The sequence below is a fragment of the Ranitomeya imitator genome, chromosome 9, assembly GCF_032444005.1.
Source record: "Ranitomeya imitator isolate aRanImi1 chromosome 9, aRanImi1.pri, whole genome shotgun sequence".
NCBI lineage: Eukaryota > Metazoa > Chordata > Amphibia > Anura > Dendrobatidae > Ranitomeya > Ranitomeya imitator.
In genome coordinates this window covers 51,127,940-51,150,065 of record NC_091290.1, presented here as the reverse complement: position 1 = coordinate 51,150,065, position 22,126 = coordinate 51,127,940, and the positions used below count along the sequence as shown (strand labels likewise).

Here is a 22,126-nt window from a genome sequence, read left to right as displayed (position 1 = left end):
ACGCCAGTGTGCATCGGCGGAGACCCTCATTCTCTCCTTGGAGGCCCAGATGGCATCCTGTGTGCAATCCCAAATATCATGTTCCTCCACCACACTGTCTGCCACCCTAGAGTTGGTGGATGACATGGGCAAGGGCACAGGGACACGCGGATGTTTGCCATAAGAAGGAGGAATGGGGTCTGCCCAGTGGAGTCAGCTACGACGTTGTTTAACGCAAACTCTGCCCACAGTAGCATAAATGCCGAGTCATCCTGACTGGCCAACACAAAATGTTGCAGGTATGTGACCAGGGTCTGGTTGGCCCTCTCTATTAACCCGTTCATCTCGGGGTGGTAAGCTGAAGAGAGTTTCAGCTCAATGCTGAGTAGATGACAAAGCTCTCTCCAGAACCAAGACACGAATGGGGGACCCTGGTCACACAATTGTCAGGCATACTGTGAAGGCAAAGAACGTGCTTAATGAAGAACGTCGCCAAGGCTCGTGCAGAAGGTACCCACGGGAGCGACACCAGATGCACCATTTTGGAAAAATGGTCGGGGACTACCCCGATAATGGTGCAGCTAGGGGACTTGAGTAAGTCCACCACGAAGTCCATCCCAACGATTTCCCATGACCTATCCGCCACCGTCAGTAGGTAAAGTAACCAAGCAGGCTGTTGCCAAGGATACCAATTCATGGCGCAGGAGACACATGCCAGAATATAGTCTCCGATGTCACAGGCCATAAGTGGCCACCAGTACATCCTCGCCAGAAGCTCAGATGTCCTCTTGGTCCCAAAATGTCCACTCACCCTGGACAAGTGAGCCCAAGAGAGAACCTCCAATCGCAAATTAGGTGGCACAAAAGTCTTGCCTGGGGGCACAAACTTAGCGAAACCAGAGCAACAGTTCTCAGGCTCTCTGAAGGGATAATTAGCTGAGGCACAAATGTTCTTCTCCCTGGAGAAAAAATGGAGGGTGAAATGGAACCGGGAGAAGAACAGGGACCATCTAACCTGGCGAGAATTTAACCCATGGGCGGTTTGTAAGTACACCAAATTCTTTTGGTCGGTGTAGACTTGAAAGGGAAAACAAGACCCCTCTAGGATGTGTCAACACTCCGAAAAGGCCAACTTCATGGCTAGCAACTCCCTGTCCCCGATGGAATAATTCCTCTCTGCCGGAGAGAAGGTCTTGGAGAAGAAGAAGCATGGATGCTTCCGACCTTGAGCATCGTTCTGGAAGAGGACTGCTCCAGCACCGATGGAAGAGGCATCCACCTCCATAATAAATGGTTTATCAACATCAGGGCAATGTAAAATGGAAGCATTAGCAAAGTAAGACTTGATAGAGAGGAAGGCCTTGGAGACCTCCTCCAACCACAATTTGGGATTAGCTCCCTTCTTGGTGAGGGCAACCAAGTGAGCTACCAAAGTTGAGAAGTGGGGAATGAACTGGTGATAATAGTTAATGAACCCCATAAAGCGCTGCACCACCTTGAAAGAATGGGGCTCCAGCCAGTTCATCACCGCCTGTAGCTTGGCGGATATGATATAGCCCAGGAAAGGCAAGGACTCCTGCTCAAACACACACTTCTCCAACTTGGCATAGAGGGAGTTTGCCCGTAGGAGGTCGAAGACTTTGCAAACATCTCCCCGGTGGGAGTCTATATCTGGAGAGTAGATGAGAATATCATCCAGATAGACTACGACCGAGATGATGAGTATATCCTGGAAGACATCACTCACAAAGTATTGGAAAATGACAGGGGCATTACAGAGCCCGAAGGGCATCACCGGATTCTCATAATGGCCGTCCCTGATGTTAAATGCCGTCTTCTATTCGTCCCCCTCATGGATGTGAATCAGGTTGTGAGCACCCCGCAGATCAAGTTTAGTTAAAAACCTTCGCTCCCCACAACCTATCGAAGAGCTCAGATATCAGTGGCAGAGGGTACTTATTCTTAACGGTTATGGCATTAAGACCCCTGCAATCTATGCATGGACATAGTTCTCATTCTTCTTCTGCACGAAGAAGAACCCAGCCCCCCTGGGTGACACTGACTTCCTAATGAATCCTCTTGCCAAATTCTCCTGGATGTATTGAGACATTGCCTCCATCTCCGGGAGAGACAGTGGGTATACTCGACCCCGGGGAGGCACAGCAACAGGCAAGAGGTCAATAGGACAGTCATAGGAGCGGTGAGGCGGAAGGGTCTCCGCAGCCCTCTTGGAGAACACATCCGCATAGGGCCAATAGTGCTTTGGGAGAGAGTAAAGATCTGTGGGTACCTCTGTAGTAGCAACCTGAACGCACTCTCTCAGACATCTACCCTCACAAGATTCACTCCATCACAGAATTCTCCCTGAGGACCACTCAATATGAGGGGAGTGGTAACGTAGCCTCGGTATTCCTGACAGGACTTCATCAATTCCGTCGGGTACGACTAACAGGGAGATAATCTCCTGATGGGAAGGATATATGGAGAGAGTAAATGGAATGGTTCGGTGTGTAATCTGTGAGGGCAGTGTTGACCCATTCACCACTCGTACAGTCACTGGTTTGGCGAGCATCACCAGTGGGATTGCGTGCCGTTGGGTGAAGGCAGAAGATGTGAAATTGCCCTCCGCCCCAGAATCCACGCAAAGCTCATCTGCGTAAGTGGATGGGCCCATGGTGATTGTCCCCTTGAAGGACAGCTTGGAGGAAAACGCTGCTGTGTCTAGTGAATCTCCTACAGCCACTAGACGCGGATGTTTTCTCGACCGCTGGGGACATTTGGTGGCAAATGTCCTGACTGCCGGCAGACATGACAGACCATGGGTGTACGAGCGATTCGGGACTTAGACCTTGCTGGAGAAACCTCCATGGTCTCTTGGGGCTCGGATGCCTGATCTGGAGATTCCAGAGGTCTGGCGAAGTTAGGAGCCAGCCTAAACCTCTGCCTACACTGTGCTCGCTCCAACCTTCGCTCTTTAAAATGAAGGTCGATGTGAGTGGAGACCGCTATTAGCTCCTCCAGTGTGGTGGGAATCTCCCTAGCGTCCTTCACATGGCCAGCCCCCTCTAAAATACTGGGATGAGGACTTTATCCGGCCACTCCAGCTCAGATGCTAAAGTCTGGAAGTGGACGGCGAAATGGCTGACCATGGATGAGCCCTGTGTCAGTGCCAGCAGTTGGAGCGCCATATCATGGGTGACTCAAGGTCCCAAAAAGATCTGTTTCAGAGTGTTCAGGAAACACAGAGCACTCTGCACCACATGATCGTCACGCTCCCACAGCGGCATAGTCCACTCCAACACCCTGTCCGACAGGAGGGATATTATGAATCCTACCTTAGCCCGCTCTGTAGGAAAACTTGCAGCCAGAAGCTCAAGGTGTATTGTACACTGGCTCACGAATCCCCTACACGACTTGCTATCACCAGAAAACTTATGTGGCAGCGGGAGGCGGGATAAGGTCAGAACAGGGGTGGCAGCAGATATACTGGCTGCAGCCACTCTAGCAGCCTGAACAGCTACTGCGGTAACATCCACAGCTGAGGTTGTACGCTTGAGAGCCGCCAACCTGCCCTCCAGCTGCTGGATGTACCGCTGCAGCCGCTGCTTGTCCACTATTATGTGGCCTGGCAGAACGCACCAAATAATATAAAGGAAGCTATAAGGTGCGTTCGCAGCCCGGGGTCTACCGTGCAGAGATATTACCTGCTGCTCGGTAATGGCAGACAGTATATGGCTGTATAGTAAGAACACACACGGGTTAACGTCACTCGGAATGAATTAGAAAGGGACCATGTTACGTCACAGAGCCGCAATACTGCAGAATAAACGCTAGTGTTCGGTCACAGGACCCTGCCCCAAGGACACGAGGTTAGAGTCCCTCTAGACCCACTAGCGTTCGGTGCCGCACCTGCGGTGCCAGGGAAAACAAAATAATAGATTTAGTGCACTGGGTGCGCGCAGCACCTCTCTGGTGTATGCCACTAACCGCCCTAACTAGGGACTGGAAAGCGCACTAGCTGCACACGGCGCCTCACTGGCGAACACTGCTAAATTGACACTGTACTCGTGCTCTGCTGGATTGCACTATCAGGCGATGTACTTGCTCCAGACACCCAGCCACATACAACAACACCAGGGAGGGGGATGATTAGGAGATTTCACCATATAACATACACGCATCCACACACACACACACACACGATTTCTGCTTATACTAGCGCATGGCCGTGCGGTCATGCAAAGCTTTTAGGATAGGTTCACATCGCGTTATAGCGATCTGTTTAACCAATCCATTACTAAGTGGTACTAACGCTATGTAACGGATACGTTAACGCACCCATTGCCATACATTATTGTAACGCATCTTAATGCATGTCACACTCGGCATGCGTTAGCGATAAAGCGTTACTTTGTGATGCACCCTCGAACGCAGTCTACTGCGCTTTTGGGTACATCAGGTCTAATGCACAGCAAATGGACGTGTTTGCTGTGCATAGACCTCTATTGCTAACGCATGCCAACGCAATGGTACCATGCGTTAGCACTATTGTAGAAAAAAGATATTTTGGGCATCAGCGTTAGCCCACTTTTTTAACAGATCCGGTAAATGGATGGCACTAAAGCTATGTGAACCTAGCCTTATAGTTGCAGCCTTCCAGGACCTTGCTATTGGTCCAATCAGAGCCGCTTGATGACCTGAGTGTGTGACCTCCAACCTCCAAAGAGAGGTCGTCCCACGGGCATGCTCAGTAGACAAAAAGCAGGACATAGCCCCAGGAGCGTCTGCTCGCCGCTGATTAATGCTGGTTACAATAGCTGGACCTGGGATGGCAGCAGTAGCCAGAAGTATAGCATCAGCTTGAGCAAGAAGCTGGGACCGACGTTTCTGCTGAGCAGGCTCCTCTGCGGCTGAGGAAGAATAGGAGACCGCAGAGGACCTAGTTCGAGATTCCCCCTGTGCAGCGGCTGGAACTCGACACCTAACAATGAATCAGTGAAATTTAAAGAAAAAAAGATGGAAAAAATACAGACAATTTAAAAAGTAGCACACAATGTAGCAAGAATATGGCACAAATACTAAAGCCACTAACAAAGAGCAAGTTACTGTAGAAAACTGGAGAAACACAAATGATGAATCAGGGCCAAAGTGTTTAAAAAGTTGCAGAACCTGCCAGCTCAGGACATGTGTCCTATTATTAACTCATATAAATTATACACGTTTTATGTCTTATTAAAACCAAAGTGATACATAGACTGGCCACGCTCACCCACATACCAGATATAATTTACATGATGCAGTGCAGAACCCCTGTGTAGCTGGAAGGTAATACAATATTGAGACAAACACAGGATCATTATGGAGAGCAATCATCACCGGAAGCCCTCATATGACAGCCACGTCTCATGGTAAATCAAAGGTGCCCATGAAGGCTACAGTAGGTAAGTGTCCAAAGACATTCAGGATCTGTAGTCAAAGTAAATACACATTTAGTAGTTGGACCAAGGCCTTGATGCCTAAAGGGGCTCAAAACTCCTTCACTACATAGCAATAGTTAATAAATATTAATGGAACATAGTAGGCGGTAACCCAAGACTTTACATTTGAGCATCAAGTTCCACCTATGCTGACAATGTAATGATCTAGGCAATCATTCCAACCACCTCTCAAAATTTGGATTTAAATATGCCCGATCCTTAATTTTCCAAAGTAGTAATAGAGGTAATTGGCAGTGATATCCTACATCCTGAGCTCATTATTGGAAAACCAGCATGGCCGACTCAAGCAAAAATGTTTATAGTGTTGTCAGTAGAGTGTCCAATATCTATAACATAAGCTTAAAAGACCTAGGTCCATCAAGTTCACCAGCTGTACACTTTCATTACTAAATTATCTATAATCCACAAAGTTAAGCGTACTGAGGAAATCATCCAGACCTTTTTTAAAAACCAGTGATAGTGACTACCATTACTACCTTTTGTGGTCAGCATTCCACAGTCTGACTGCTCTAACTGTGAAGAACCCTTTCCTATTTAGCTGCCGGAATCGCCTTTCTTCCACCCGTAATGAGTGCCCCCTGGTCCTGGTTTGGGCTTTGGAAGGAATAAGTCATGTACCAGTTCTTTGTATTCACTACACATGTATTTATGCATATAATATCCCATGCATGGTCTGTCAGACATTGTATAGAGCACCCAAAATGGAAGAATAGCAAGAAAAGAGAAAACTTTTTAGTCAGGTCACTGTCCTCGTCTCACTCCAGGAGTCTGTCCGTCAGCTAGGGTCGTGGCTCGGCAGCCACAGCAACGAAATCCAAAAAAATGTGTATGACCCGGCAATGAAGAATCTGCTACACCTTCAGAGGTCTTATATGTATAAAACTTCCATTCCAGTGGACTTCTAGAACCAAAATGTTCTAGCCTGTAACAAGGCCTTAATCATGGTCTGCTGATTTTGATCCTGCTGCTGTTGCACCTGGATCAGGTGAATGATAAGCTCTTCCATGCTGTCTTTAGCTGTTTCCTGGCTTATGCCTGCCTTTACACAGGACATGCAGTTTGTCCACAGCCACTACACATGTTCCTGGGATGTTGCCCGCATTCTTCACCACCTGTAGTAGATTGACGCACTCAACTGAACACGGAGGTAGACACAGGAACACTGTGTCTTTAAGTCCTTTGCTGGTTTATTATATACATGTGGCAAAAACTATTGCAAAGTTAAAATAGACACGGCCCTTTGGGCAAAACAGGATCTGCCCACTCAGGTTCAGTTTAGCACAAAATTTCTGGAGTTAACCTCTCCAGACACACTGAACACAGAGTGTCTCAGAAGGCCGACTATTTAAATCCCAGACCACACCCTGGGTGGATAATGATAGAAACCACGGCACTCAAGGTTTGTAGGAGGTGCACAAGTTAGGTATCCAACCCGTCAGTCATGTAGAATAAATTACTTGGCACTCAAGAGAAATTCTTTGCAAGGTAAAACGTGAATAGTTCATTTATTAGGTGCATCCAGTTCCATATAAATTGAACGTTTTCGGTCTAATCAAAAGACCTTCATCAGAAAAGGTTATAAAGTACTGTAATACATGTGTGGAAAAACACAAAAGAAAACATTTTTTAGAAAATGATGCACAGAGAAATATATAGTAAAAAACAGATATGGTACACATTGCTCAATGGAGAAATGATAACTAAACAGACATCACATGTTACACGAAGAGCAGACAACAGCGGCGGTCTAAATGGATCCGACCTGGTGCTCCGTGAGTGGTGAGCTTCGTGGTGGAGATGCTAAAGGCTGTAAATGTGTAGGAAGGATAATGCAAGAGAAAAGAGGGCAGGGAGACACATCACGTCCAACTGAAAAACCGAACGAGTGGATAGCGAATAGGCCATCCCTAAAGGATACAGGAAGTGCGGTAACCTCTATGACTAGTGGTTGACGGACTAAGGTGCACAGTGAGATGCCTGAAATATAAAACATGAACATGTAAATAATACATAATTGTCATTGTGCAGGAATAGTGCAACATGTATGGGCACACAACCCCGTAGGGAGAAGAGAGCAAAAGAATGAGTAGAGGGCAAGAGAACGGACCCTGCAGTGTGACCACCTACAACCTGCAAGAATGAATAGAGAAATAGCCCAGAGTAGTCAAAAGCATATACTTGAAAATTATATTATAGCTACCTGGATGATTAGGGCAATCTGATAGGGCCCATAAGGTGCCAGCATCAGAGCAGGCCTGGGGGAGGGAGGGCGCCTAGGAGGAACAAGGAGAGATAGAGGAACACCTAGCCAAAAGTTGTCTATACCAAGGTAAACCCCTATAGAGTACTAGTCACCATTACCTGTAAGGCAGAGGGTATATAAGGCGAGCGCTGTGGGGGGCGAGCAAATCGCAGGAGCAGACGCGCTGTTGAAAAGAAAATATAATGAGTGACTAAGTCTCTAGGCCGAGGCGGAGTGCCGAGAGAGGGCGAGCGTCACTGTATAATGGGGCAGAGAGTACCTGTAAAGCCGGAGGACCCCGGCGCCGTGTAGCGAAGGCTGTGAGACTCCCAGGGCTGGTGTCTGGCGGCGGCACTTCCGGGTTTATGTGCGCGCCGCCAGGCAATCACCTGACCCGTAGCGTCATAGCAGACACGTGACCGGGTCGGCGGCGCGTGCGCAGAGAGACAAGGACGGAAGGGAGCTGAAGGGCGCTTGCGCCAAGAGAATGAGTGCCGGAGGCTAAAAAAGAAAGCCAGAGGCGGCCCTATACAGCGAGGGGAGAGAGGGGGGGAGGGCGAAACTACAAGGGAGAACAAACGCAGGGAAATTAGAGAGGGCAAGGGAGGCTGGACGAGGAGAACTCAAACAGGGTATATGCAAAATAAAGAGGTAAATGACCTAATACAGAGAAAGGAGGGAAGGTCTAGAACAGACCTCAAAGGTGGTCACACGCAGGTGATATAGAGACCAGACTAATGCTCTATATCTAGAATGGCATTGAGTGTGGATACTGTACCATATGGGGTGGGGCCAGTGCTCGGTGCGCAGGACGTGACTAGCGGTTCTGTGAAAAGAGGTAAAACAGAAAATTAAAAACATGACATAAACAAATGCGATCAACACATTCCCTGGTTGTGCTCACTTTACATAGACTACAAAACCAGGAATTACAAAAAAGCTGAAATATCGTAATCTCTATTTAATCCCTTTGGTTCTAAGGTCTGGAGCGTATAAATCCAATAAGCTTCCCTTCTTTGAAGCATTCTGGTACGGTTTTGTCCTCTTCTAGGGATATCCACCTGTTCTAAAACCTGAAACCGGAGTTGGGCAATACCGTGATTTTTTATGGCAAAATGGTGTGGGAGGGGAAGATGTGTCTTGTTGCATCGGATATCGATGATATATTTTGCGTCTGGGATGGCCCGATTGAGTCACTATTGCCTTTCGACCAACACATCAACAGCATCTGGCCTGAACTCAAATTTACCTTACAACATGACACACATAAAATAAGTTTTCTGGATACCCTGATATATAAGGAGAGGGAGGGTCGGTTGGGCATCGATTTATTCACAAAACCTACTGATCGTAATGGCCTATTACACTTTTCCAGCTGCCACCCACCCTCTATCAAGAAGTCCATCCCTAAGTCACAGTTTCACAGGGTAGACAGGATTGTCTCCGATGTAGAATTAAAAAGAACCAGGCTCACAGAAATGGAACAGAAATTCACGGACAGGGGTTACCCCCAGGGGATATTGACAGGGGCCAAGCAGGACCTATCACACAGTAAACCTAAGGACAATCAAAAGAGAATCCCCTTTGTCTCTACCTTTCATCCCTTTTCGAGCCTGGTACAATCTACTATTAGGAGACATTGGAATATCTTATCCAAAAGTTACCCGACAGTTCCAGAATTTAAAGCTCCATTCCTACCATGTTTTAAGCGTGCTAGAAACCTTAAGGACAGGCTGGTCAAGGCAGATATTGGCTCAGGTTCAGTGGTCCCAAAACAAACTTTTCTTCACACCCAGAAACGTGGTACTTTCCCCTGCCTCAATTGTCTACAGTGTAGTAATGTACAAAAGGGCTCCTCTGTGTTTCACCCACAAACTGGTAAGGCCATTCCCATAGAAGGTTTCTATACCTGCGAGTCCACATTCGTGGTATATCTCATCAAATGCCCATGCGGCCTAGCCTATGTAGGCGAGACCACGCAAGCAGTAAGGGAAAGAGTGGCCCAACACAAATCCACCATCCGATGCAACAAGACACATCTTCCCCTCCCACACCATTTTGCCATAAAAAATCACGGTATTGCCCAACTCTGGTTTCAGGTTTTAGAACAGGTGGATATCCCTAGAAGAGGACAAAACCGTACCAGAATGCTTCAAAGAAGGGAAGCTTATTGGATTTATACGCTCCAGACCTTAGAACCAAAGGGATTAAATAGAGATTACGATATTTCAGCTTTTTTGTAATTCCTGGTTTTGTAGTCTATGTAAAGTGAGCACAACCAGGGAATGTGTTGATCGCATTTGTTTATGTCATGTTTTTAATTTTCTGTTTTACCTCTTTTCACAGAACCGCTAGTCACGTCCTGCGCACCGAGCACTGGCCCCACCCCATATGGTACAGTATCCACACTCAATGCCATTCTAGATATAGAGCATTAGTCTGGTCTCTATATCACCTGCGTGTGACCACCTTTGAGGTCTGTTCTAGACCTTCCCTCCTTTCTCTGTATTAGGTCATTTACCTCTTTATTTTGCATATACCCTGTTTGAGTTCTCCTCGTCCAGCCTCCCTTGCCCTCTCTAATTTCCCTGCGTTTGTTCTCCCTTGTAGTTTCGCCCTCCCCCCCTCTCTCCCCTCGCTGTATAGGGCCGCCTCTGGCTTTCTTTTTTAGCCTCCGGCACTCATTCTCTTGGCGCAAGCGCCCTTCAGCTCCCTTCCGTCCTTGTCTCTCTGCGCACGCGCCGCCGACCCGGTCACGTGTCTGCTATGACGCTACGGGTCAGGTGATTGCCTGGCGGCGCGCACATAAACCCGGAAGTGCCGCCGCCAGACACCAGCCCTGGGAGTCTCACAGCCTTCGCTACACGGCGCCGGGGTCCTCCGGCTTTACAGGTACTCTCTGCCCCATTATACAGTGACGCTCGCCCTCTCTCGGCACTCCGCCTCGGCCTAGAGACTTAGTCACTCATTATATTTTCTTTTCAACAGCGCGTCTGCTCCTGCGATTTGCTCGCCCCCCACAGCGCTCGCCTTATATACCCTCTGCCTTACAGGTAATGGTGACTAGTACTCTATAGGGGTTTACCTTGGTATAGACAACTTTTGGCTAGGTGTTCCTCTATCTCTCCTTGTTCCTCCTAGGCGCCCTCCCTCCCCCAGGCCTGCTCTGATGCTGGCACCTTATGGGCCCTATCAGATTGCCCTAATCATCCAGGTAGCTATAATATAATTTTCAAGTATATGCTTTTGACTACTCTGGGCTATTTCTCTATTCATTCTTGCAGGTTGTAGGTGGTCACACTGCAGGGTCCGTTCTCTTGCCCTCTACTCATTCTTTTGCTCTCTTCTCCCTACGGGGTTGTGTGCCCATACATGTTGCACTATTCCTGCACAATGACAATTATGTATTATTTACATGTTCATGTTTTATATTTCAGGCATCTCACTGTGCACCTTAGTCCGTCAACCACTAGTCATAGAGGTTACCGCACTTCCTGTATCCTTTAGGGATGGCCTATTCGCTATCCACTCGTTCGGTTTTTCAGTTGGACGTGATGTGTCTCCCTGCCCTCTTTTCTCTTGCATTATCCTTCCTACACATTTACAGCCTTTAGCATCTCCACCACGAAGCTCACCACTCACGGAGCACCAGGTCGGATCCATTTAGACCGCCGCTGTTGTCTGCTCTTCGTGTAACATGTGATGTCTGTTTAGTTATCATTTCTCCATTGAGCAATGTGTACCATATCTGTTTTTTACTATATATTTCTCTGTGCATCATTTTCTAAAAAATGTTTTCTTTTGTGTTTTTGCACACATGTATTACAGTACTTTATAACCTTTTCTGATGAAGGTCTTTTGATTAGACCGAAAACGTTCAATTTATATGGAACTGGATGCACCTAATAAATGAACTATTCACGTTTTACCTTGCAAAGAATTTCTCTTGAGTGCCAAGTAATTTATTCTACACACCCTGGGTGGAGATATGGTAAACAACCTCCCACCCGCTCTTTGGTTGTTCATAAAAAAAACTAGCATTTAAACTGGCTGATTAACCCCTCTCAGCACATAGTGTGCTGGAGCAAACTCCTAGGTTTCAAATCACTGAAGCTAATAGCCTCAGTGAAACATATCTCCCCTCCAGTACTTCGCCAGTGACTTTGTCACACACTGTATGTATCCTTTTAGTTGTGAATATGTACAGTATGTTTTCAGTTATTCACTCACTTGCGGAAAGGAACCAATCACAGCGTGATTTACCTTTTTCCACAGTAGCTTTAGAAAATAAAGCTTCACTGTGATTGGTTGATATGGGCAACAAATACAGTTGTACTATTATGCAGTTTTGATAAATGTGCAGTTTTTTACATCATACCGTACATCTGTGGTTGGGTGGATTTTACATCACTGATATCAGTAGCAGGCAACAAAAACAGCACAGCTATGCACTGCCTATTAATTAAAAACCCTGTTATGGAGGACTGCGGCAGAGTTGAGCTTTGCTAGAAACCAAACAATGATGTTAGTATAGTGACAGCTATACTGATGTAGATGAGATGGCAGAAGATAAAACCCAGCAGACAGAGAACTGTACAGGGACAGAGAGTGCACAAGGCCATAAGGTGAATTCTACACTTAGATTTGGTTGATGATAATTCAGAGAAGTGTGACTAGACAGGGGAGGGGGGACAGGTCTTCATCATTGTGGAACAGCAAGTGCTGCTGGGAAATGTAGTTTTAGAACTGCAAGAATAGGACCATCCATTCAGCTATGTGAAGCTGGATGCACTGAGGGTCAGATAGAGATGAAAAAAATCAGCCAAGCCCAGGCCCGAGTGGGCACACAGATGTCAGGTGTTGATGCAGAAGGCAGGTGAAACAAGGACTAGAAGCACAGGCAGACAGGACACCAGAAAGCAGGGTTAGAGCAGGTACTAGAAATACAGGAAAACTAGCTCAATGTTTTAGGGGGCGTTATATAGGCTTAGATTACCACATGGGAGCACACCACTAGCAAAACCCGATGTGGAGCACAGCAGAGAGCAGCAGCCATGTGATGAATCTCAGCCTAGCCAGAGCAGATGCATAACATCTCTATTGAGAGTCAACACAAAATAGCGGCATTTTCTACTACTGCTTTTATACAAACTCAAATAGTCACTCCTGATTGGTTGTTCTATACCATGTGGTGTGATGTGATAGCTGCAATGCATTATTGGGAAGTCGCCTTGATGCTCTTAATGTCATGTCATGTTCCTCTGACTGATGCATTTTTCTACAAATCTCAAATTGTTCAAAGTCACCAGGTTTGGCGAATTCATAAAATATGAACATGAATTCAATTCAAATCAACCCAGTTCTCTCACCTCTACTCCTTAGGCTTCGTGCCCATGATCAGGAATAGTAGCGTATTTTTGCTGCTTCCAAAACGCTGTGTTCACCATTACAAGTACAGTGGAAGGGATTTATAGAAGTCCCATGCCCACTGTACTTCTTAACGCTGCATCAACTCACATGCGGTGCGGGTTTCCGAGCCACAGCATAGCAACATCTGTAGCTCAAGTTCCTGTGCGTATTTTCCCCTATCGACTTTCATTAGATGCGGTAAATCTGTGTATTTAAAAAAAAAAACATGCATTTTAAAGTGCGTAATGTAGAACGCAGCATTTTGAACGCAGAAAATATATGCTGCGTCCAAAACGCTGCTATTCCTGATTGTGGGCACGCAGCCTTACAGTCAAGACGGCATCTGTAATCTAATATTAAGCTATGGGGAGCAAGGTGGCTCAGTGGTTAGCACTGTAGTCTTGCAGTTCTGGGTTCAAACAAATCCCATCAAGGAAACATCTTTCAGGAGTTTGTATGCTCTTCCCATGTTTGTGTGGGTTTCTTTCCAAAGACAAACTAATAGGGAATTTAGATTATGCGCCCCAATGGGGACAGTGATAATGTCTGGCACATGTGGACATTCTGTGACACTGCAGGGCTAGGGGAAGACCACTTTTGGCACATATTATGGAACGGTATTTTTCTATGATTCATAACACAGAGCATACCGTCATACGCATTTACTGGTTGGGGGTTCTGTGATATTTAGGAATGTTTCCATGTAATTACATTGAAGTGATACTTTTCGTACAATGGGACATTTTTGTACATTGTTATTTTACTGCATAGCATAAGGCTTCATTGGAATAACACTCACATATTCCAGCACAAGAGCAACTTTCTGTTTTACTACTTGCTGCAATAAATAATTTAGAGCCGAGTGCCAGCCGGTGACAAGAGATAAAATTCCTGAGAAATATAGATTACCGTAATGGTTTATTATTAACCCACCATATCTATTTTTTTTGTTCCTCCATCCCAAGAGCCATAACTTTTATTTTTGAATCAGCATAGCTGAAGGAAGGCTTGTTTCAGATGTACTTTAATAACTGTAAATGAATTTCAAGTAGATAAATAGACTTAAATACCAACAAGAAACTACTTGAAAACAAATAATCAAAGGATCAATATAAAATTCAATTAGTTATTTTATTTGACACCTAAAAACAATACACAAAAGTTAAAAACAAGAGGGGCAGCTTAGCACTCATAGCATTACAAAAAAATATATCAGTAAGAAGATATCAATTCCACAGTGTGGAGTACTGGAAGCACAAAAAAGATTTTTAACTGCAATACCACAATTACCGTAATCAATATCCACAATGGGACAAAAGCGAGGAAAAGTGTACATCAATATACTTGCCAAAATAAATAAGTGGCATCTCATGTACTAAAAGTATCCTCAACAGGAGCAGTTTCAAAGAAAGAAAAGTGCATAGTGCATAATATATACTAACCAGTACTCATGGTGAACGTCCTCCTCACACTCCAACGCGCGTTTCACACATTGCTTCGTCGTTTCTCCTGTTGAGGATACTTTTAGTACATGAGATGCCACTTATTTATTTTGGCAAGTATATTGATGTACACTTTTCCTCGCTTTTGTCCCATTGTGGATATTGATTACGGTAATTGTGGTATTGCAGTTAAAAATCTTTTTTGTGCTTCCAGTACTCCACACTGTGGAATTGATATCTTCTTACTGATATATTTTTTTTGTAATGCTATGAGTGCTAAGCTGCCCCTCTTGTTTTTAACTTTTGTGTATTGTTTTTAGGTGTCAAATAAAATAACTAATTGAATTTTTTACTGATTCTTTGATTATTTGTTTTCAAGTAGTTTCTTGTTGGTATTTTGTTTCAGATGTAGTTCCCACTGCCACTTTCACATTTACCATATAAGTAGAGATGAGCAAACGTGCTCGGTAGTGATGAGCGAGTGTACTCGTTGCCCGGGTTTCTCCGAGCACGCTCGGGTGGTCTCTGAGTATTTGTAAGTGCTCAGAGCAGGGCCGGCTCCAGGTTTTCGAGGGCCCCGGGCGAAAGAGTCTCAGTGGGCCCCCCCTTTAACACATACCCCGATTTATGATGCACAGATACGGCAGAGAAATGTATAGTACAATGCCAGATTTCACTTCTTACATGAGTGACAGCTATTGTAAATTCTGCAGTGTATATATACAGGACAGGAGGAGTGGTACTGTGCAGTGTATATATACAGGAGGAAAGGTGCTGTGCAGTGTATATATACAGGGGGAGAGGTGCTGTGCAATGTATATATACAGGAGAGGTGCTGTGAGGTGTATATATACAGGAGAGGTGCTGTGCAGTGTATATATACAGGAGAGGTGCTGTGCAGTGTATATATACAGGAGAGGTGCTGTGCAGTGTATATATACAGGAGAGGTGCTGTGCAGTGTCGTGAGCAGGGCGTTGTTGTATCAGAAAATCTTTTCTGTTTTGAGTTTTTCTATGAAACAAAGACTTTTCTACATAAACAACGTTGTTTGGTTTTGCGGCCCCAACAGATCTATGCTACAAAGTAACAGGCGGCTCGGGCATTAGTGAGGGACCTGATGCTAAATCCTTTCCACAAACCGTAATGACCCAATTAGTGCCCCATCATTAGAACCTCATTAAACGCCTCCCTGTCCCGAGCAGTCATGTACAGTATGGGGGATCCTGCAGCCCAGCCCCTGACTGCTCCATACCATACACTGCCCTCTGTCGCGCTCACCATTATCCTGTGCATTTCTCCTTCATCGTTACCCCATGTTACACCTGTCACCCCCCACTACAGAGTAGCAGGGCAGCCAATGTCACCCCCTCCCAGACCCTAATGGCAGCAGGAAATGTCTGCTCCTCTATTGGGTTGGAACCTGATTTAATCAATGAATAATGTGGATTTGTTGCCGGTGGCTGCAGGGGAAGGGTTAAGTGATGCCATGTCCTTGGTGGGAGCAGTGGCAGCTGCTGGGACCTGGACAGACACAACCAATGTTGCTGTGACTGCACAGTGTGACCTGGAGGAGAGAAGCTGAGACTCCGGAGCAGAAATCACCCACATGCCAGCACTGGGCAGAGTCCCTCCAGTCATCAGCCTGGGGCCACAGGGCCCAAACGTACAGCCCACCCATGGCAGCAGCTCCCCTTCCTCCTGGCATCTGGTTAACCCCATTTATGCGGGTCGGATTGTTATCTTTAAGGTTTAGCAATAACCTTCATATAGATGGGAAGGGGTAAGCTTCTTCCTACCCCACTGGTGAAGGTTTGGTGCAGCATGCATGTATTCTGGGAGAGCTGGGTGGCTGCAGGTTGCAGGCTGCACCCCACCAGCTGCTCCTCCAGACATCACCCACATTTTTAGGCTGCGGAGACAGCAGCAGCAGACTGAGCCATAAGACCAACTGCAATCACTGCTGGATACCTTTGCACTCACTCAGTCATTGGTAGCAGCTCCTCCGGAATCTGCCTGATAAGTTCAGCTCAGCACTGCAGCCAGCCAGGGGCAGAGCAGGAGAACTGCTCTCTCCGCCCACAAACAATGTCACACTGGCTGCCTTCTCTTAACCCCTATGTGTGCCTGCCTGGCTGCACTGACTGAGTGAGAACATGTTTGTCAGAGCTGGCACATAGGGGTTAAGAGAACGCAGCCAGCAGTGACTTTGTGGGCGGAGAGAGCATGTTCTCCTGCTCTGCTGCGTGAGTGGGCCCCCCTCTCTCTCCAGGGCCCCGGCATTTGCCCAGGTGCTCCGGGTGCTGACGCCGTCCCTGGCTCAGAGATTTAGTTTTTGTTGACATAGCTGCATGATTTACGGCTGCTAGCCAGCCTGAGTACATGTGGGGGTTGCCTGGTTGCTAGGGAATCCCCACATGTAATCAAGCTGTCTAGCAGTTGCAAACCATGCAGCTGCGTCAAAAAAAACTAAATCTCCGAGCAGTCACAAATACTTGGAGATCACCCGAGCAACGAGTATACTTGCTCATCGCTAGTACTTGGTGATACTCGGTTATCACTCGGGGATCACGGTGCTCTGATGTGCCTGTTATTGGCGAGTATTGGGCGGTCCTCAAGTTGAAACTCGAATCCCCACCCATTTCTACACAGCCAATGAGCATTCGGGGTTTGCCTGTGAGTCACTTTAAAGCAGTAGTCATCTTGGTTGTAGCAAAATTGTGATTGGCTGGCTGTGTGACAACATCAGAGGTTATAAAAGTACAGGCGCTGCCTGGCTCGGCACAGTGACGCCATTGCACAGCTCTGTGACACTTTATACTGGGTGGACAGAGTGCTTGTCTAGGCCTGTGTGTGCACAGTATAACGAATCAGAGGTCCGTAGTGCTGATACTGGTCCCGAAGCTGAGCCATCATACTGACAACCTTCTAAGGGCTAAGCGTTTGCAGAACATACAATCTGCATTTAGCCTAGGGAGGGAGAGAGAGTCGCAGGAGCAGGAACGGTTACAGAATACAGTCTGTAGATAGGGATTAGGTCTATGCAGTCCTTTGGAAAATATACACCTGTAGCTTTTTTGTGGGGGTTGAAAAAATTGAATATATTTTGATCAATCAAGTATTACGTGCTTTGAGGTGCTTTTTTGTGTTCTGTAACACACTCAAAAATCATTGAAATATTTGGCAAAATTTTTTCCAATTTTCAAACTTTTAATATTTAAGCCCTTAAATCAGTTATGTTGCACAAAATAGTTAATAAATAACATTTATGTCTTACTTTATATCCGCACAATTTTTGAAACATAAAAAAATTATGAAGCTATAAGATTTAAAGTTGACCAGCAATTTCTAGTTTTTCCCAACATTTTTTTTTTTAGGGACCATATATCATTTGAAGTGACTTTGAGGGGTCTATATCACAGAAAATACCCAACAATGACATACCGTATATACTCGAGTATAAGCCGAGATTTTCAGCCCATTTTTGGGGGCTGAAAGTCCCCCTCTCGGCTTATACTCGAGTCATATACCGGGAGGTCGGCAGGTGAGGGGGAGCGGGGGCTGTGTAGTTATACTTACCTGCTGCGGCGCGGTCCCTGCAGTCCCTGGCTTCCCCGGCGCTGCAGATTCTTCCTGTACTGAGTGGTCACATGGCACCGCTCATTACAAAAATGAATATGCGGCTCCACCTCCCATAGGGGAGGAGCCGCATATTCATTGCTGTAAATGATCGGTAACTGTGACCGCTCAATTACAGGAAGAAGCTGCAGCGCCGGGGAAGCCAGGGACTGCAGGGACTGGGCCAGGAGCAGGTAAGTATATGGGGAGCGCAGCGCAGCGCTGCGCTATGTTTACCTGCTCCTCGCTCCGGTGTGGCTCCGTCTGCAGCGTCTCCTGGCAGTGACGCTCAGGTCAGAGGGCGCGGTGATGTAGTCAGTGCGCGCCCTCTGCTGAGCGTCAGTGCTGGAGACGGAGCCGCACGAGGAGCAGGTAATTATTGAAAGCGCTGGCACCCTGAGCAAGAGAGGTGAGTATGTGATTTTTTTTTTTATTGCAGTACCAGCAGCATTCTATATGGCACAGCATTATATATGGAGCATCTATGGGGCCATAATCAACGATGCAGAGCATTATATATGGGGCACAGCTTTATAAGGAGCATCCATGGGGCCATAATCAACGGTGCAGAGCAATATATATGGGGCACAGCTTTATAAGGAGCATCTATGGGGCCATAATCAACGGTGCAGAGCATTATATATGGGGCACAGCTTTATAAGGAGCATCTATGGGGCCATAATCAACGGTGCAGAGCAATATATATGGGGCACAGCTTTCTATGGAGCATCTATGGGGCCATAATGAACGGTATAGAGCATTCCATATGACACAGTTGTATATGGAGCATCTATGGGGCAATAATGAACGGTATGGAGCATCAATTTTTATTTTTGAAATTTACCGGTAGCTGCTACATTTCCTACCCTAGGCTTATACTCGAGTCAATAAGTTTTCCCAGTTTTTTGTGGCAAAATTAGGGGGGTCGGCTTATACTCGGGTCGGCTTATATTCGAGTATATACGGTAATTTTAAAAGCTGAACCTTTCAAAGTGCTCTAAACCCCATTTAAAAAGTTTATTAACTATTCTGGAGTATCACAGGAATTTTTGCAGTGTGGAAGGAAAAAAAAATTAACACAACTTTTTTATCAAAATTTTTTTAATTTGGACTCACATTTTTCAATTTTCAAAAGGACAACAGGAGAAATAAGATCCCAAAATTTGTTCTTCAATTTCTCCTGAGCAAGCCGATACCCCATCTGTGGGGATAAACCAATGGGCGCATGGCAGGGCTCGGAAAGGAAGACGTATCATTTGACTTTTTGAATGTAAAATTTGCTGGAATCATTAGCAGACGCCATATCCTGTTTGGAGAGCCCCTGATGTGCCTAAACAGTGGAAACCCCCTACAAGTGACACTATTCTGGAAACTAGACCCCTCAAGTAACTTATCTAGATGTGTGGTGAGTACCTTGAACCTCCAAGTACTTCACAGATGTTTATAATGTTGAGCTGTGAATATAAAAATATCTACATTTCCACAAAAATGCTGTTTTTTAGCCCAAACCTTTGCATTTTCACAAGGGGTAACTAGAAAAATTGCACCATAAAATTTCTCGTGAGTACGCCGATACTCAATGTGTGGAGGAAAACTACTGTTTTGGGGCACAGCATGGCTTAGAAGGGGAAGAGCACTATTTGACTTTTCGAATGCAAAGATTGCTGGAATAATTAGCGGAAGCCATGTCGTGTATGTAGAATACCTGTTGTGCCTAAACAGTAGAGACCCCCTACAAGAGGCCCCATTTTGGAAACTAGACCCTTTCAGAAACTTATCTAAATGTGTGGGAGCACCTTGAACACCAAAGTGCTTTACAGATGTTTATAACTTAGAGCTGTGAAAATATAAATCAAATTTTCCCTCAAAAATGTTCTTTTAACCCCATATTTTTTTATTTTCATAAGGGTACCATGAGAAAATGAACCCCACCATTTGTTGTGCAATTTTTACTGAGAACACAAATACTCCCTATGTGGGAGAAAACTGTTTGGGCAGGGCTCAGAAAGGAAGGAGTGATGTTTTGGATCGCTGACTTTGATAGAATGGTCTGCAGATGTTATGTCACGTTTGGAGTGCCCCTGATGTGCCTAAACAGTGGAAAACCCCTACAAGTGACCCCATTTTGGAAACTAAACCCCTCAAGGAATTTATTTAGATATGTGGTGAGCCTCTTGAACCTACAGATGCTTCACAGAATTTTACAACGTGGATCTGTAAAAATGAAAAAAATATGTTTCCCACAAAAATGTTGTTTTAGCCCCATTTTTTTTCATTCTCACAAGGATAGCAGGAAAAAATGGACCCAAAAATTTGTTATGCAATTTCTCCTGTGTACACAGATACAACATATGTCATCAAAAACTAATTTTGAGGCAAGTGCAAAGCTCAGAAGGGAAGAGGAGCTATATTGGAGTCCGAATTTTGCTTGACTGGTTTGAGAGTGCCATGTCACATTGGCCGAGCCCCTGAGGTGCCAGAAAGGCAGAACCACCCATAAGAGACCCCATTTTACAAACACGTGGCCTCTAACTGTGGTTTAGGCACACTGGAGCTCAGAAGGGAGGGGGGCTTTGGGTTTGGGAAAGCAGAATTTACTGAATTTGTTTAGGAGGGCGAGCAGCCATAGCACTTTTCCAGAGCTCTTGTGCTATCCGTAACGTGGAAGCCCCCAATATTTCCATTAATAGATGATGGATTTAAGTGGGGACTTGCTTTTTTATGGACTGATTTGATGCTTTTATTAGGAACATTTTACATAACATTTGGCACCGCATTTATCCGCCGCTCTACTCTGAGCACTTATATCGGTGTTTAGATCTAAATCTCCAAGTGACATGATTTAGATGAAACCCATGAGAGATCCATTCAATATAATGAGGCATCATAGTTACTCTCGACTCCATCTGGCATCTGTTCAGTGGTGTCCTTTTTCAGAGGTGCACAAAACTGTGGTCAACTGCATGTTTATGCACGCCTAAAAAGGCTGAGACCGCCAAATCACAGTTCAGATGGCATTGACAGTGCCTACATCTGCAGGGCGGTGGGCATTATTAAGTGGGGTACTAAGAGAATCAATAATAGGGACACATACGGCAGCAACTCAGCATTGACATTGAGGTATCAGCAGCATGAGGAGTTTGTGCAGATTGGGGATAGATTGGGACAAAACAGGAAATGTGAGAAGTCAGATGTGTCTTTGTTGTAATCTCCGTAGACGAGTCCTGGCTGGAGAAGTTGTCATGTCGGTCTGGGCCAGATGGAAAAGATGGGAAAAGTGAACGACTCCACCAGAAAGAACGGCAGCTGTAAGTCACCATCTATAACTGTACTGTAATCTCTTATGTGTCCTGCAGGACTGGTATCTACCACTATATGGTCACTATATGGCAGTAATACCAATGTTAATCCTTGTATAGAAATTTTCAGTAACAACATAGTTACTTGCTAAAGTTCACCTATACCTATGATGAGGGTGCTACACTATAGTTGTACTCATGGTTTAACTAATTAGGACCCCACTCAGATGTTTCATCCCCCCATTCCCCAAGCTGAACCCCTAGCTATACCCCTAGCTATACCTCTGGATGACCACATAACCCCCTTAAATGAGTTATGGCCCGAGCTCCTCTATACACACTATAACGACCCCACTGGTCCCCTACATAGAGTATGATGGCCACATAGCTCCCATATAAAGTATGACGGTCACACAGATAGCTAAATACAATATATCCACACAGCTCTCTATACATATTATGATGGGCGCATAGTTCCCTACATAGAGTATACATCTCTATTTGTATATAGCATTCTCGTCAGTGCGGTAATAAGGCAGTGACCCAAAAAGTTCAACACAAAGGTCTTTATTTTCAAACTCGCAAAATAAATCCAGAATTTTTATCCTCCAGTTCGCAGATGGAACCTCTGTATGAGCCTA

The 22,126-nt window shown here is 45.6% G+C and overlaps 2 long non-coding RNA genes across 2 annotated transcripts; one reads left to right on the top strand and one right to left on the bottom strand.

The window, feature by feature from the left end:
• Positions 1-6,963: 6,963 nt before the first annotated feature.
• LOC138648868 (uncharacterized) lies at positions 6,964-8,802 on the bottom strand. The gene is made up of 3 exons (XR_011315207.1): positions 8,498-8,802; positions 7,396-7,454; positions 6,964-7,284 (listed from the first exon to the last, which is right to left on the bottom strand). It is a non-coding gene; the product is annotated as an uncharacterized lncRNA (long non-coding RNA).
• A 1,042-nt stretch (positions 8,803-9,844) lies between these two features.
• LOC138648922 (uncharacterized) lies at positions 9,845-11,490 on the top strand. The gene is made up of 3 exons (XR_011315218.1): positions 9,845-10,113; positions 11,157-11,215; positions 11,327-11,490. It is a non-coding gene; the product is annotated as an uncharacterized lncRNA (long non-coding RNA).
• Positions 11,491-22,126: the final 10,636 nt, after the last annotated feature.